This window comes from Vicugna pacos, unplaced genomic scaffold (genome assembly GCF_048564905.1).
Source record: "Vicugna pacos unplaced genomic scaffold, VicPac4 scaffold_105, whole genome shotgun sequence".
NCBI lineage: Eukaryota > Metazoa > Chordata > Mammalia > Artiodactyla > Camelidae > Vicugna > Vicugna pacos.
Genome location: NW_027328785.1, coordinates 2,160,801 through 2,176,592, shown reverse-complemented (window position 1 = coordinate 2,176,592; position 15,792 = coordinate 2,160,801). Strand labels below are relative to the sequence as shown.

The 15,792-nt window shown below is 49.4% G+C and overlaps 1 long non-coding RNA gene across 1 annotated transcript; it reads left to right on the top strand.

The window, feature by feature from the left end:
• Nucleotides 1-10,857: 10,857 nt before the first annotated feature.
• LOC140694854 (uncharacterized) lies at nucleotides 10,858-14,501 on the top strand. Its single transcript, XR_012070497.1, has 3 exons — nucleotides 10,858-11,108; nucleotides 11,256-11,463; nucleotides 14,233-14,501. It is a non-coding gene; the product is annotated as an uncharacterized lncRNA (long non-coding RNA).
• Nucleotides 14,502-15,792: the final 1,291 nt, after the last annotated feature.

Sequence of the window (15,792 nt, the reverse complement as noted above, 5' to 3'; positions counted from 1 at the left end):
CCGCTTCCCTCCCTGCCAGGCACCCCCAACCTTACCACCGAGTGTACTGCAGGAATTCAGGCACAGGGATGCCCAAATCAACACGAGCCCACCGGCTATAGAAACAGCAGACTCCCAGCCCCACCTGGGTTGCGAGGGGACAGAAGGTGTCCTCAACTTTCATGTGTCTAAAACAATCTTCTTCAGCTGGAGGTTCTAGAGAAAAATAAAAGGTCCAAAACATAGTTCGGTGAGGAATTCCTCCAAGGACCTGACTCCAGTGTCTACAACCATGTGTACCTACCCCCGGAATTGGGGTGAAGGTGGATTATTGATCAGCACAACCCCTGGTGGCCCAGCTCCTTGGCTTGGCTGCCCAGAGGGGGCTGGGGGAATGGGTAAGGCCAGGGCACTCAGGAAAAGCACAGAGGACCTGACCTCTCCCTTCTGCACTCGTAAACCCTTCCCCAAATCTCAAGGCATTGGACAGAGATCCGCCACAATAATGAGATGCTCCCATCTCTTCACTCACTCCTGTCGGTTCACTTACATGCTGAGCATCCACTGGGTCCCAGGACAAGACACATAGAATGGCTGATGGGACAGGCTTGGTCCTTCCCCCTGGAACCTGTTCAATCTGATCAAAGAATGATCACTCATAAAGAGTTTCTCAAAATTATACAGAGACCAAAGACCAACTGCAGAGTGAACCAAATTTAAAAATATATATGAAGATCCCCCAGTCTCCCCGCCTAAGGTTAACAGCATAAAGCAAAAAATTCTTGCCTTTAATCACCAGGGATGTTGTCACCCCCTCTCAGGTGGAAAGGAGAGTTATTCTTTGAGCACGTCACAGAAGTGCTCCATCGGATTGGACCAGGGCATCTACATTCATTCAGCAAATGTGTATAAGCTCCTACTACATACGGGAATCTCCTAACTAGACCGTTCCCAAGGCTCTCGGGCTTTATCAGTCAACAAAATAGACATGACTCCCCATCACTGGGGGCTCAGAATTTTAGCAGAGGAAACAGGCAGCATGTTGGGGTAGCAAGAGTTTGGATAAATTTTTAAAAAAGAGTGATATGAGCAAACTCGGGTGATGGCGGTGGGGTGGGAGGCAGGCAGGAGAGAATAAGGCAATCCTGGCAGATCTCACGGAGTAATGAACTTGAAGCAGAATAGATCCGGAGGAAGAAGGAAGAGCCAGAGCCAGAGGCCCCCAGAGTGAGGGGGAGAGTGTGGGCAGAGAGGCAGAGCACGCCGGGTTCTGAGGCCTTTGTGACGACTTTGGCTCCTAATGACATGGTGACCCGTTTAGTGAGTTTTGAGGGGAGGGGTGATGTAGTCCAACTTATGCTTTTGTGTTTGTGTTTTTTGGGGGGAAGTAATTTATTTATTTTAATGAATGTGCTGGTGATTGAACCCAGGATCTCAAGCATGCTAAGCATGCGCCCTACCACTGAGCAACACCCACCACCCCCAATGTATGTTTTTACAGGCTCCCTCTGACTCTGTGTGGATGAGAGATTGTAGGAAAGCAAAGATGGAAACAGAAGGCTATTGGTATCCAGGAAAGGCTGAAGGTGGCTCTTAGGAGGGCGGGGAGCAGAGAGCAGGTATTTAATTAAGACAGAATATCCAAAATTTTCTAACAAGCTGGATTTGCTGTCTGTGAGTGTAAAAGAAAGAGAGAGAAAGGACATGGTTCCAACATCTGGGCCTGGACAATGGGAGGGATGTCCTCTCCGGATGGGAAAGGGGATGGGAAAAGGTGGGGCTGAGCAGGTGGAAAGGGGCTGGTATCAGCTCAGTTCTTCAATGTCATGGTTAAGGGGTGTGTTACATATTGCCACAGAAGTGCCTAATAGGTAGAGGAATCTGTTTTCTTTTTCTTTTTAACATTTAAAAAATATAATTAAACATATTAATTGTATTATGTGAATGATTTGGGAATTTTGTTTCATGCCAAGTTATATGTTATATATAGCCAAATGGAGCATATATCAAAAAGGGGAGAAATGAGGGCTTTCACATAAACTGACTGTCCGTAACGTAGGTAAAATTTCAATAAAACCAGTCTTCAGGGCAAAAACCTCATCTCGGTGTTACATAAAAATAAATGAAAAACGACTATGTTGATGTACCATTATTTCATGTTACATAATAGCCCCAAACTAACAGTGTTTAACTATGAGGCTTGTAGAAATACTATTCGCTTTATTCACATAAATACAGAAGTGCAGAAATGTTCTAAGGTAGAATTAGCATCTTAGTGGAAATAATACATATTTGAGCATTTTACATGATATATATATGTACTGATTCAAAATTTGGAAAAGTAATTTCATAGTAGAACATATGTATGAATGTGAAAGCAAGATGAATGAAAGGAAAAGAATGTGATGTGAGTCTCAGGGATAAAGGCTCAGATGGAAAGGGGAAATCAGGGAATTTTGGAGAAATCGAGAAATTGATGGCATGCCAATTTCCAAGGCTGGGTTGCTTCCACCAAAGGAATAGCAGAGAGAGAGAGGAGAGGCCCAGGAACCCACCCTGGGGAACACCCACAGTATATGTTTGGAAAAAACAGGAGACATTGGCAAAGGACCAGCCAGCAGGCCAAAAGCAGAAACAGACAGAGAGATGGGCTGGAGGTTGAGTGAAGCAGGAACACGGGGTAGGAGGGATGGAAGAGCTGGGTCAAATGCTGCCGAGGGGCCAAGCATGATGAGGAGTCAAAATTGACCACTATATTTAGCAACATGGGGTCACTGATGGCCTTGACAGGGCAGTTTCCATAGAGCGAGGGATCAGGCGAAAAGCCAGAATGGGTGTAAAAGGGGATGGCTCAAGAGAAGATGCAGACAGTGAGTTTAAACAACTCCTTAAAGATTTGCTGCAAAGACACAGGGTGGCAATTGGTGGGGGTGAATTAGGGTCAAGGAGTGCTGTTGGTTTAAGAGGATGGACGTTTATATACTGATGGTGCCAACTAGCAGGAGAACAAAATAGATGAGGCAGTGAAAGAGAGGATGGTTTTGGGAGTGACAACCCAGAGAAGATGGGAGGGATGGGGCCTCGGGGACTTTTGGAGGAACTGGCTTTCGATGCCACTTTTAATAAGCGGTGGGGCACCGAGAGTGAGGTCACAGGCATCAGAAGGCGAGCGGATATGCTGGGAGTTGCTTGTGAAATTTCTCTTCTGTTGGCTTGTTTGCTTGTTCAAAGTAGAAAACTAACCTTACCAGCTGAGGAACAAGGAGGAAGAAAGAGTTACTGGAGCCATGAGCAGAAGATAAGAAAGAGCCTTCCAGGGAGAATGGGACAGTAAAAAGGGCAGGGGGAGGCGGGGGAGTGCGCTCCCAGAAAGTTACATTTTCTCTTTGACGTCCCCAAATGTGTGACGTGTTATTACCCTTCCTGCTGTCTACAAAATAAAAATTAATTATGGTTCAGAGGAAATGCTATTTCATTCTAAGAGGCTGCCTGTTTCTCAGGAATGGTCATCTTAAACTGCAAATATTACAAACAATGTTGAAAAGATGAACCTGTGTACCTAAAATCCCCTATTTTCTATTAATCTGTTTACTACTTAGTTCCCCTATCAATAACACATAACAAATACTGCCATGATGGAGGTACATCGATGCTTAAAAGGAAATGAGATCTGTATCCTTTTGCTAAATTCCATGGCTTCCTTAATATGCAGTTCCACTTGGAATTTAGGAATGTCTGGTATAAGAAGTGAGAAACAGTTTGAGAAAATCCCGACTCAGAATTATACATCACAACCACATCTCACAAGTATATACAGCCGTAAAAAAGTTTAAAAGCAAAACTCCGTAACTACTCTTAAAGACCTTTGCAAACCTGGGCCTGCCAAGATGTTTCCAAACTGGAAAGGAACTCCAATCTCTTGCCTGGTACCGGACCATAGGCTGGCCAGCCTTTTCTGTAAAAGCGAGAGAGTAAATATTTTCAGTTTTGCAGATCATTTTGTTGTAACCATGCAGGTAGGCAATAAGAAAGCTAAGAGCACTGGGAGATAGGAAACAAACGGGCATGCCCACACTCTCCCTTCCACTCAGGGCAGCTTCTCTGTGGTGGGGAGCTTTGCCACAATCACTTGCTTCTTTTTTCCATTGGTTTCTTTGTTTCCACCTTACTGCTCGAGCTCAGAACTTCAGGTGGGCCTGGTCCTTCAGCATCCATGCAGAGAAGGCTGAGCGGGGTTGGGAACCCCACCTGATGGAGAAGAGAGATTACTGGGAGGGACATTGTGGAAGCCACCATGACACGAGACAATCACACCTTCCGGGGTGAAAGGGAACGAAGACAAGGGAAGGACACAGTAGTGGGACCCCTAGGTCGCCTGCCAGGCTTGTTCTCCCTCCACGGCAACCATGGGGGCCTGGGGGGTGTTGGGCTTCAGCTACGGTGATTAGGATGAAGGGACTCAATATAAAGGACCCTCCAACTCCTCACTAGGTTCCAAACGCAGCCCCTCTAAGTCCACCCTCTGAGTTTCTGGAACTCTGCTGGAAGAATACATGAGCAGGCCAGAACCAGAGCCCAAGCCAAACATGACAGGGGCTCGTGGGGCTGTAACCCCATGCTCAGTGGTCGGGGACTCCTTGCAAATCTGCAGAAATCCCTGTTCCACCTCATTCCTGGGAGAAACCCCAGATCTCCTCCTGCTCTGTCTGTTCTTCTCTTGAGGCTATTGTCCTGGAGGGATGCTGAGTCCTTGAACCTGGTCCTCCAAACGTACATAAGCAGCCTGTTCAATAAAACAAATTATGCACTTTTTCACATTTGCCAGTTTTTTGATTCCAGAAAGGCTGTGGGACTCATTCTCACAGTCTCCTGTGCCCCCACCACATGGTGGCCCTCTGCTCATGTAAACACGATTTCCCACAACTGCACCCTGCCTCCCAGCTTGTCAGAGGGGAGTGTCCCACAAAGACACAGGTGTTTGTGAGGATCCTGTCCCCCAGCAGAAAGCCTGCTCCTGGAGCCACGGACAGGGATCTGGCCTCCTAAGCCGCTCAGCTCTAATTCAAAGCCTAAAGTGGAGGCCCCGAACATTGCTGAATGACTTTCTGAATCACCTGGACTGGAGGGGACTGATTTTCTTTCCAGGAATGGAGGTAGCGCAGCCTCCATTTTCAGGGCTGACCTTGACGATGGATCTAGTTCCCCCGACTGCACCGCAGGAAGGAGTGGCCCTTCCATCCCACAGGTTGGAGACCCAACCCAAGGGAGTACTGAAGCAGTGCATTGCTGCCAGGTCCAGCATCCCTGCAGAGTGGCCTCTGCCCTTGAATGACCCCCTTCCCAGGGCCTTTCTTGCCCGGACACCACCACACCCCAGGCTGTGCCAGAGCTCTGGAGCTCTGCGTGTCCAGGGCACACAGGTGGCACCTGAGCCAGGTGTCCCCTGGGCCTCAAGGGAGAGAGGTCTGCTTCTGCATCAGGGGAAGGTGACCCCACAAGGCTGGCAGGACACTCTCAATATGGACCTCCAGGAGCCCTGGGAGCAGTTTCCCTGCAGGTGTTAAGAGCCATCATCAGGAGGGCAGGCCCCTCTTTGTGCAGACCATCCAGCAGTGCTGGGCCCACGTGCTGACCTCAGAAATCTACATGCCCCCAGGATACCCCAGGCAACCTCACAACTTCGTCACTTGGTGACCTGGGTACCACGAGCTCCTTGGCCATCCCATGAGGGTGGTCCTTGCAGGCATGGTCTCCAGGTTCTCCCGTTGAGAAATCCCCCTGGGTTTCTGTGGTCACAGAGCAGACACCAGAAGATTCTAGTCCTGCAGTGACCCCCACAGCAGTCAGCTCCCCTGTGCATGTCCAGGGACAAATGACAGCAATTTATTGCCAGGTACCGTGATGAACAAGGGGGTGGGATTCCATACTAAGTTCAGGATCCTGGTAACTCACTCTGCACCCCAAAAAGCTTCCATGAGAAATGTGTGTATTGGGATGTCTGTGCCCCTAGAAGAGCTGTTCCTGAGGGTTCCTGGGACCCTCCAGCCCCTCTCAAGGTTCTCAGATCCTGGGTCTAAATTTCTATCTGCCTCTTTTGGTGTATGGCCACCTGTGTCTCGTGGTCATGGGTCACTTTATTGCATGACTTGGCATGTTCTTAGTGCTCATCCTCCACCCCTGCACTAGACTCCCAAGATGTTCCCACTGACCCTTGGCTCCCTGGGTGGCTCAGGGGGCCCTAAGTCTGCACCCTTCACTCTCCTCCTCTACCCCCACCTCTGGGGCCACCCCTAGGTGGACTTGGAGGTGTTTGTAAATGAGTCTTACACAAGGACATGTCTGGACAAAGCAGGACCCCACCCCCGGAAAACTCACCTGCTCCCTTCTCAGAAGAGGACCCCACAGCCCCACATTGCCTCCCAGGGGTCTACTCAGGACACAGTCCCCCAGTTCTGGGCAAGGTGTCTCCCTGGAATCCTTGCTTCCAGGAAGAGTCTCTCTGTCCTTCTTCAGAGTTTAGAGGTGTTCCCATGTCCCTGACCACCAAGATGCCCAGCACAGTCCCTTCAGTGACCTGGAGAGACAAGTAACTTATGTGGCCACAGGTCTCACAGGACACACCTGCTGGGACCCCAGGCTAAAGGGCTGTCCTTCTGCCTTCTCAGGTGTGGCTCCCGTGGTAACTTTTTGCAGGGGGCCCAAACGGGGAGTGTGGCCCAAAGCAGTTCATGGGGCTCTCTGGGCAGGGAAGACTTGGGCCAGGTGGCCTTGCCTGGTTTCCCTGCTGGGCCACTCTGAAAACCCCCGCTCCTCTGGCTGTGGCTGGAGGCCCCTCAAACCTCAGGGCGGGGCTCTTTCTCTCAGCCTCCACTGACTCCAAAGCCACGCTGGTGCTGGCGAGGGGAAAGAGCTTTCTTGCCTTCTTTTGGCCAAGTTGCCACAGGTGGATGCTGCGGGGAGCTGGAGAGAGAGGTAGCACTTGCTCAGATGTGAGTGGTTAAGCAATTTGACACCCTGTCAACTAGCCTTAAACATTGGAATGAGGTCTTTCCCGGTAAAGCTGGAAGTTACTTTCAGTAACTTGTCTAAAGATTTCTTTTTTTTTTCCACTTAAAGACTCATAAAACCTCTCCCAGGTCATTCCTGGTATGGACCATTATCCAGGGATCAATCAGGAAATGCAGGAGGAGAGGGGTGGGGGTGGGGGAGAGGGGAGGTTAGATCAGAGCCCACGGAGAGGTGATGCCCCTCCCAGGAGCCTCACACTGGGCAGTGGCTTCTGGCATCCAGCTCTCCTGTTCTCAGGCCCATTCCATCTGCGGGGTTTTCCAAAAACATAATGGTGGAAGGGCCATGGAGGACACCTAGAACTTCCAGAATATACAGGGGGAGCAGAGTTACCATGCTGGCCCTGGGTTTGGAGACAGACCTGCAGTGGAGACCACAGGCTTCTGAGAAGCCAGTTTCGAAATAAAGGCAGTATGCACTGGAATACCCGGCTCGAGAGAGTGCTTCATCATAGACATGTAATTTACATAGTTCTCACCACTAAATTCTGTGTTCCCAACACGCTACATGAATGACGGCTTCAACACACATTCATCTCTGAGATGTGAAAAAGTGTAGAGCCGCTCTTTCATCCTGCATAATGGGCATGGCTACACTTAAGAACACTTACCAAGATTTCTCAGCAAGATCCAATTTCGAAATAAAGGCAGTTTGTGCAGGAAAACCCTGTTGGAGTGAGGGCTGCCCCATACACATGTAAGTTATAGAGTTCCCCTCACCATGAAACGCTGTTCCCAACATGCTACATGCATGAAGGCTTCGACACACATTCAGTTCTAAGCTGTTAGCATGTGGAGAGCCGCTCTTTCATTCAGCACAAAAGGCATGGTTACACCCAGGAAGATTTACCCAGATTTCTCAGCAGCTTCCTTCAGCCAGATTCAAAATAAAGGCAGTTTGTGCTGGGAAAGCCTGTTGGAGCATGTTCAGAGCTGTTTCGGGCTCTGTCCCAGCTGGAGGGTGCAAAGCCCAACCTCCAGAAAGAGGGACCAGGACCCCACCCGCCAGGTGGTGTTGCCTTTGTAGGGGAACAGTGATCTTTGGGTAAGATATATTGCGGCTCTCTCTAAAAACTGCTTTGACTTAAGTTTGCATCCTAGTCACCAGTTCCAGGACAACAGAAAAGGCATACCCTACATCCCTTTGCACTCAACTCTTCCCAAAAGAGCAAATATTTGTCCATGAAAATACCAGCTGCTCTTCTAAGGCCCACTAAATACCCAGCAGTGTGGGCGGTGCACTCTTGATCAGGGACAGGTGGAGAGGGAACAGCGGTCCTCCAGCAGGCTTGGCCTGGTGTGGCAGCTGCGCTGTGGGTGCGTGGTGGGGAGGGAATGCAGGGAATCCTGTTTGAGGGGCCTCTGTGCACGCCTGCATTATAGTCTGAGGTTTCATACAAAGGCTCCAGGCATCCTAACTGGTCAGATACAGCCCCCACCCTTGGGCTGGAACCACCAGGAGATAAGTACCTGTAACAGGGACGGTGCCTGGTGTGGGGAGAGGTCATGGGACACTCCGGGGGCAGGGGCGGTGGTGCTGGGGAAGGCAGGGGATGCAGTGAAGGGTGGAGGGAGCAGGGTCCTTTGCTTGGGGGTGCGAGTTCTTTGGGAGACCACAGGGAATGGCACACATCATCCCCACCCTATACCCCAAATTCCTAGCCCCGCCAACACAGGGGCTGCTCTGCACCCTCTCAACGTGGCTCTCCTGTAAGACCGCACCCAACCAGGCATCTGGCACCCTGCCCTACCTCCCCTCTTGGGACAGATCCCGTCTTCCTGGAAACTGCCTAGCAGCGCGTATTCAAGGCCGGCAGCCGGCCTGGCGGTTCTGCACTTCAGGTGCCCTACCTGGCCAGCCGTGCCTGCCTGGGCTCAGTCCTCTATCTTGCCCACCGGTAGCCTGGGTCCACTTCCGGTGCAAGCGGAGGCCGCGGAGCCCAGGCTGAGCCCCGCACACAGACAGGTGAGGGTGCCCCCGCCCCGCTGCCCCGCCGCCCCGCCCACTGTTGGCAGCATTGCCCCAGCCTCCGGCCGGTGCCACCTGCAGCTGAGGACCTCCGCGCGGCCCCGCCCGCCCCGGCCCCACCCAGCTGCCCCATAAGCCTCCCCCCACCCCCGTCCTGGCCGCGCCCTTGCTCCCATTGGCTCCGAAAGTTCTGCTCTCGCACGTCTAGCCTCGGGAGGACGCAGACGCAAGCGCTAGGGGAGGGCCCCGCGGCGTTGCCATGGATAAAGACGCCGCGCTCCTCGCGGGCTGGCGTGCGCTTCTGGGGCAGGCAGCGGGCTCCGGAAGTGTGCAGCTGCCCGGGACCATGGCGGTGTTTGCTGCTGGGGATGGCGGCTTGCTTGGCCGGGCCACTAGTTCTGGCCGCGTCAGTCGGCGGCCGACATCCTTTCTGGGGCGGCGTCTCACAGACGGTAAACGTACGGCAGCGCCGTTGGCGGGGCCAGTGGACATGGACCGGGGTGGGATCCGGGTTGGTGTGGCGGCCGGGGAGGGCTGTGGTGCCGGGGAGCGGGTTGGGGCGGGGGGGACAGGGCTGGGGCACAGCCTCCGGCTTTCCTCCCCCTCGGGCTCTGGGGCTTGGACCGCGAGTCCGGGTAGCCCTGCGTGGCCGCGGCCTCCCAGAACCCCTGGGAAGGGCAGGTGGAGGACCCGTCTTTTATGAAGCGGGGCCTTACCCGCGTTTTGAAGAGCCCCAGAATCAGATGTTGGAATAGGGTGGTTTATCAGCCTTGTATATCAGCAGGGAAATTTCAGTTCCATCCAGATTTTGGCTCCTTCGCTAAAACTCAGGAATAAGACAAGGGTCAGTGTCAATTAGCAGTTATCTAGGGCTTGACTCAAAATAGACTGTGCGGGGTGTAGAGATGGTAGATGGGCCCTCCCTTTCAAGGTTGGTAGTCTTCTGGGATTAGAGGCCTCAGTTGAGGATTACATCCTCATCTGCAGTAATGGAGGTTGTGGGAAACATTAACACAGAGAAGGGAGGGGTGTTGCTGCGGTAACTCATTAAAGAAGCCAGGACACTTGCCTGGCTCTTGTGTAGGAGAGTCTCGCCTAGGGTAGGGCAGCAGTTATCAAAGTGAGTCCGAGGCCCCTGAGATGCAAGACTATTTTCGTAGGAACGCCGGGAAGTCACCTGCCTTTTGCACACTCTTGCACTCCCGAGTTTCCTGTGGGGTTTTCCAGGGAAAACCTAGTCTGTGATATCACAAAACAGGTAATGTAGAGGCAGATAGAATTAAGCTCTCACCAGTCCAAAAGAGATTCTCAGAAATTAAAATCACTGCTATTCCTCTCATTAATGATTTTTGTTTAGAAAAATATACTTATTTTTTGCTTAAGAGTATTAATGGTATCATGTAGTAGGTTGTTATTATTTTTAAGTGAACTCATAAGCATTTTTTAAAGTTCTTATTTAACTTCTAACACAGGAACTATTGATAGATTTAACCCACATAAACAGCAGCCTTTTGAAGTCCTCAGTATTTAAGAGTGTACAGGGGTCTTTAGGCCAAGAAGTTTGAGATTCCCTGGAGAACGGGTGCTCAGGTACTAGTCAGGTGCTTAGCGTTGATAGACAGATGCCAAGATGTCTTCTGCATGTGCTCCCGGACTCGAAATAATTGGCCACACAGAGATCGGTGGGCAGTGCCTCCACTATACAAACCAGAAGCTGCTGAACGTGTCTTGAGTCTAGGCCATGTGCTGTGCAGAGATTCCCATTGTATCTGTTCTATCTAAGCCGGGATTCCTGTGCAGAGACCTGGCTCTGAAGACCCGCTCTCCTTTGCTCCCTGCCAGGTACCTTCTGTGTTATGTCAACCCTCCGGAGGGCTTCAGCCTCCGTAGGGGCGTCTGTATCCACATCGCCTTCCTCCTGAAGACCCTGCTGAAAATGGAAGAGTCGGTGCTGGTGATACCCCCTTGGGGCCGCCTCTACCATTAGCAGAGCCTGGACATCCACCAGGTCCGGATTCCCTGGTCTGACTTTTTTGATCTCTCAAGTCTCAACAGAAACATCCCTGACAATGAGTACGAACAGTTCATTGCAGGTGAGATGGTGATCGTTTAACTGGGGCCAGACGGTTTTTGTTCTGGTTCCGATGTGAACATCGGGCCGTCTTGCTTCGGGTTTGTCAGTCTGCTTAGGGGCCGTGCTCATGTTTCCTGCACTGCAGGTGAATTTGGTCTTTCCACAGTTTTTCTCAGGAAATATATCTGAAGTGTATGAGCTCTGTGTTCCCTCCCCTCTGAAAACCCTGGCCTTCTGGTGAGATGGAGCGGTGACAAGGAGGCCACTGCCACAGAGGCCTTGTCCCAGCAGGACTCGCTCCCTGGGCAGTAAGGGCCATTCTTACCTGAAGGAAAACACGATGTATGTGTACCATGGGCCACGTGCTGGAGAAGGTATGTAACCTCTCATTCAGTATAATTTGGTCCTGCTCAAGCTTCCCATTTTACTTTTTGTAGGAGGTAAGATTTGAAGATTTTCTTTGAATACAGCTATTTAGAGCTTATCTTTTTTTTTAATTGAAATGTGGTTGATTTACAATGTTTAGTTAGTTTCAGATATACAGCTGTTTTGTTAGTTTCAGGTATACAGCATAGTGATTCAGTTGTACATATACATAGTCTATTCTTTTTCAGGTTCTTTTCCATTATAGGTTGCAAGATACTGAACATTTTCCCCTGTGTTCTACAGTGAATCCTTGCTGTATGTCTGTTTTACATATAGTAGTTTGTAATTGTTAATCCCAAACTCCTAAGTTTGTTTCCTAAGTCTGTGAGTCTGTTTTTGTTTTGTAAATAAGTTTATTTGTATCTTTTTTAAAAATTCCACATATAAGTGGTATCATATGTTACTTGTCTTTCTCTGTCTGAGTTATTTCACTTTAGTGTGATAATCTCCAAGTCCATCCATGTTGCTGTAAATGGCATTATTTCCTTCTTTGTTACAACTGTGTAATATTCTTTTATATCTAAATACTACATCTTTATCCAGTCATTTGTCAGTGGGCGTTTAGGTTGCTTCTATGTCTTGGTCATTGAAAACAATGCTGCTGTGAACATTGGGGTGCAGGTATATTTTGAAATTAAGGTTCCCTCTGGATATATGCCCAGGAGTGGGATTGCTGGATCAAATGATGTCTTTTTTCAGTCTTTTGAGGTATCTCCATATTGTTTTCCACATTGGCTTCACCAAACTACATTCCCAGCAATAATGTAGGAGGGTTCCCTTTTCCCCAAGCCTCTCCAGCATCTATGGTGAGTGGATGTTTGAATGGTGGCCATTCTGAGTAGTGTGAGATGATAACTTATTGTAGTTTTGATTTGCATTTCTAAGATAATTAGCGATATTGTGCCTTTTTTTCATATGCCTATTGGCCATTTGTATATCTTCATTGGAGAATTGCTTGTTTAGTTGTTCTGCCCATTTTTGGATTGGGTTGTTTATTTTTTTTTCTTATTAAGTTGTATGAACTATTTTTATAGTCTACAAGTTAAGCCATGTTCAGTCTCATCTTTTGCAAATATTTTCTCACATTCCATAGGTTGTCTTTTCATTTTGCTTATGGTTTCTATTGCTTTGAAATAGCTGATAGGTGTAACTAGGTCCCATTTGTTTATTTTGGCTTTTATTTTCTGTTGCTTGGGTGGATTGCCCTAGGAAAACACTGCTGAGATATATGTCAAATAATGTTTTGCCTATGTTTTCTTCTGAGAGTTTTTTAGCGTCTTGTCTAATGTTTAAGTCTTTAAGCCATTTAGAGTTTGTTTCTTTTTTGGTTTTTTTTTTTCAACTCTATTATATGCTTTCGATTTGTGGTTACCCTATTTTTCAAGTATATCAACCCATTATCATATCTATTTCCTTTAGACTGATAATCACGTAGGCTCCAACACATCCTAAGAATAATGAGAAAAAGGAAAAAGAAAGAGAAAAAAATCTATCTTTTCTTGCTACCGTCTCCCTTTTCCACCTTTTTGTATTTTGATATACTTTTTCTTTTTTACATCTTCATGTTTATTGTCTTGTAACTCGTTATTTCATTTCCAATGATGGTTTTCCCATTTCTATAGCATCCTGCTTCCTTTCTGTTTAGAGTAGAACCTTTTAATGTCTCTGTTTGGTTCCATAATGCTGAATTATCTCCCTAACCCCCTCCACCCTGAGCCTCTGAATACTCAGTACAGGGAAGCCAAACCATCCTAGCCTTCATCAGTCTTGGGATGCAATCTTCAGAGTGGGAAAGAAGAATCATTGAAAAATAATATTCTGTTTGTTGCTTTCTACCCTTGCCCAGAGAGTGAGAATCACCTCTGAAGGCGGAGGAAGAAAGATGGGGGCATGGGGCACAAAGTCTTTTCTCCTTTTGCTACTGAAAAAAATGATTTCTTTTGTAATTAGTGATGATGCCCTTTAAAATGGTAAGATCGAGATTCCACAGCTTCAGCGCCTGTGAATAACCAGCTGGGAGAAAGCTCTCCAGGGCCCCTGCAGTGGGAAAGGCAGCCCCTCTGAGCACCTGTTGTTCTGTATTCTTCCGGCCTCCACGCAGTTTCGCTAGGCACTGTGCAGGACGATGCAGTTCCCCAAGGTGGAGGACTGGGAGACCCCTGCTTGGTGGCAAGCCACAGGAGCCCACACTTGAAGGACAAAATGAAGAGTAGTGGGGCGGGCATAGGAACAGAGGATGGTTGAGACCCAGGATAGTTTCCTGGAGGCCAGCAGGTGAGACTGGCGGGGCAGATGGGGCCCTGGTGCATGGGCAGTCCTTGAGGGATCTGAAGCAAAGATATGAACCAAGATACTGGATTCGTGTGGGGGTAAATCGCCCCCTGGAGGCCACGTGGCAGTGCAGCGACCCCAGGAGGAGCGGGCATTTCCCCAAAGTTGGGTTGACAGATCACAACCAACTCACTGGGAACCGAGAGGTACAGAGATATTGTTAACTTTTTGTCCCTCTTCCTGGAAAAAAAAATTGCTTCCTGTTGAATAGCCTGTGTAGTTAGTGAGAATTAAAGACATGAAGTAACATTTCCTCAAAAGTCATCCATTGTGCAGTTGTTAATAATGGTCAAATGCAAACTTGAATAGATTAAATCAAACAGTCATCATCGTATTTTAAAATCTTTTAAAATAAAAAATCTTGCTGTCTTTGTTCTTCATTTCAGGGTTCACTTGGTGATAATAGTAACAAAAGCAACAGCAAACCTTTAAAGAATTCTGTCCTGCTGTTCAAGGAACTCTGTGTTCATGACAAACAAATGAGGTGGCACTTTACAGGAAGGACAGTCATTAATCACACAGCTAGTAAATGGCAGGGGTGGGACTTGAACCCAAGCTGTCTGACCCCAGAGCCCCCTCTCAGGCCCTTCAGTGCAGCTCATCACTTGGTATGCCCAACAGAGGCCAGCATTAAAGAGCAGCATGACCTTGGCTGCTTGGCCTCTGTTTCTTCATCTGTAGAATGGGGGTGTGGGCAGTGAACTCTGTGAGCTCAGTGGTCACTTCCTCCAGCTCTGCTATTCTACTGCTTTGAGTTAATTTAAGAAGTATCCGAGCCCCTGAATGGCCCACCCATGGGCTGGCGCTTTGCTAGGCCGTGGGTTACGGAGAAAAATAAGATCAGCCTGCTTCTCCAAGGAGCCTGTGTCCCTCCACGGCAAACGGCTTTGAGGCCCAGGCTCCCTCGCTGGCAGTCGGGGACTGGGCAGGAATGTCTGATAGAAGATGGAGGCAGAGCCCTTCCGGGAACAGTGGTGGCCACAGAGCTATCAGGAGCGGGAGCATCTGTCCAGGCTGCTGAGAGGGGGGCCCTCATGAGGCCAGTAGCCCCCCCAAACTAAGCCCTCAGGACAAAGATCCAGCCATTCCTGCAGTGTCACAACAGAGCCAGTCCATCCTCATCACTGTGCCCCTGTGCTCCTTTGTCCTGGGGCCTCTCTTCCCCCTACACCCAGAAGACTCATCTCTCTCTCTTCTCTGAGTGTCCCCTCACTTCACCCATGGTCCCTGCTTCCTAGGCCACCATCTCTGGAGTTGACGATTTGCCCCCTCACACTCTCCGTTTGATCAGGAGCCTGGGTTGACCTCCTTGTGCTCACTTTCCCCCATGAGGTGATTTCTCCTCCTCTCTTGGGAACACCTGGAAAACCCAGTCCATTCCTAGCAGTGCCTGCCACCCTGGCCTCCCTGCTCATCTGCCTCAGTCAGGAGCAGCTGGACCACCAACTCTGTATTGCCTCACCGCCTACCATCAAGACGTCAATGTTGATTCTCCCTCCACCACCCAGTATGGTCATTGTAGGGTCTTCTTCTCCGTCAGCCTGAGCCAGACACCTCCCATTCACCCTACCCCCGGGCTCATACCCGGGCGTGTCTCCACCCCAGGTCCAGCCTCTCTCCTTTATGTGCCCAACTCTAGCCATCCAGCTGCTTCTCCACCAGCCTCGTTGGCCCTCCTTCACCCTCACTGGGGCATCATGCACTGACTCCTCTGCTTTCCTACCTGTCCACGTTCCTCTTACTTCCACTTCCCCACCTTCCAGCTCTGCATCCACAGTCAGCACTCTCTTTATGACAAACAAAACCCCCTTGACCCTTGATCTTTTCATTTCCTCACCAGGATGACTTCCATCTCGGTTCACCCAGCTCTATTTGTTCTGAGCCTGCAGGCAGCAGGCTCTCCCAGCACAGATTTCTAAGACTACAAATCAATGCCCAGCATGTTG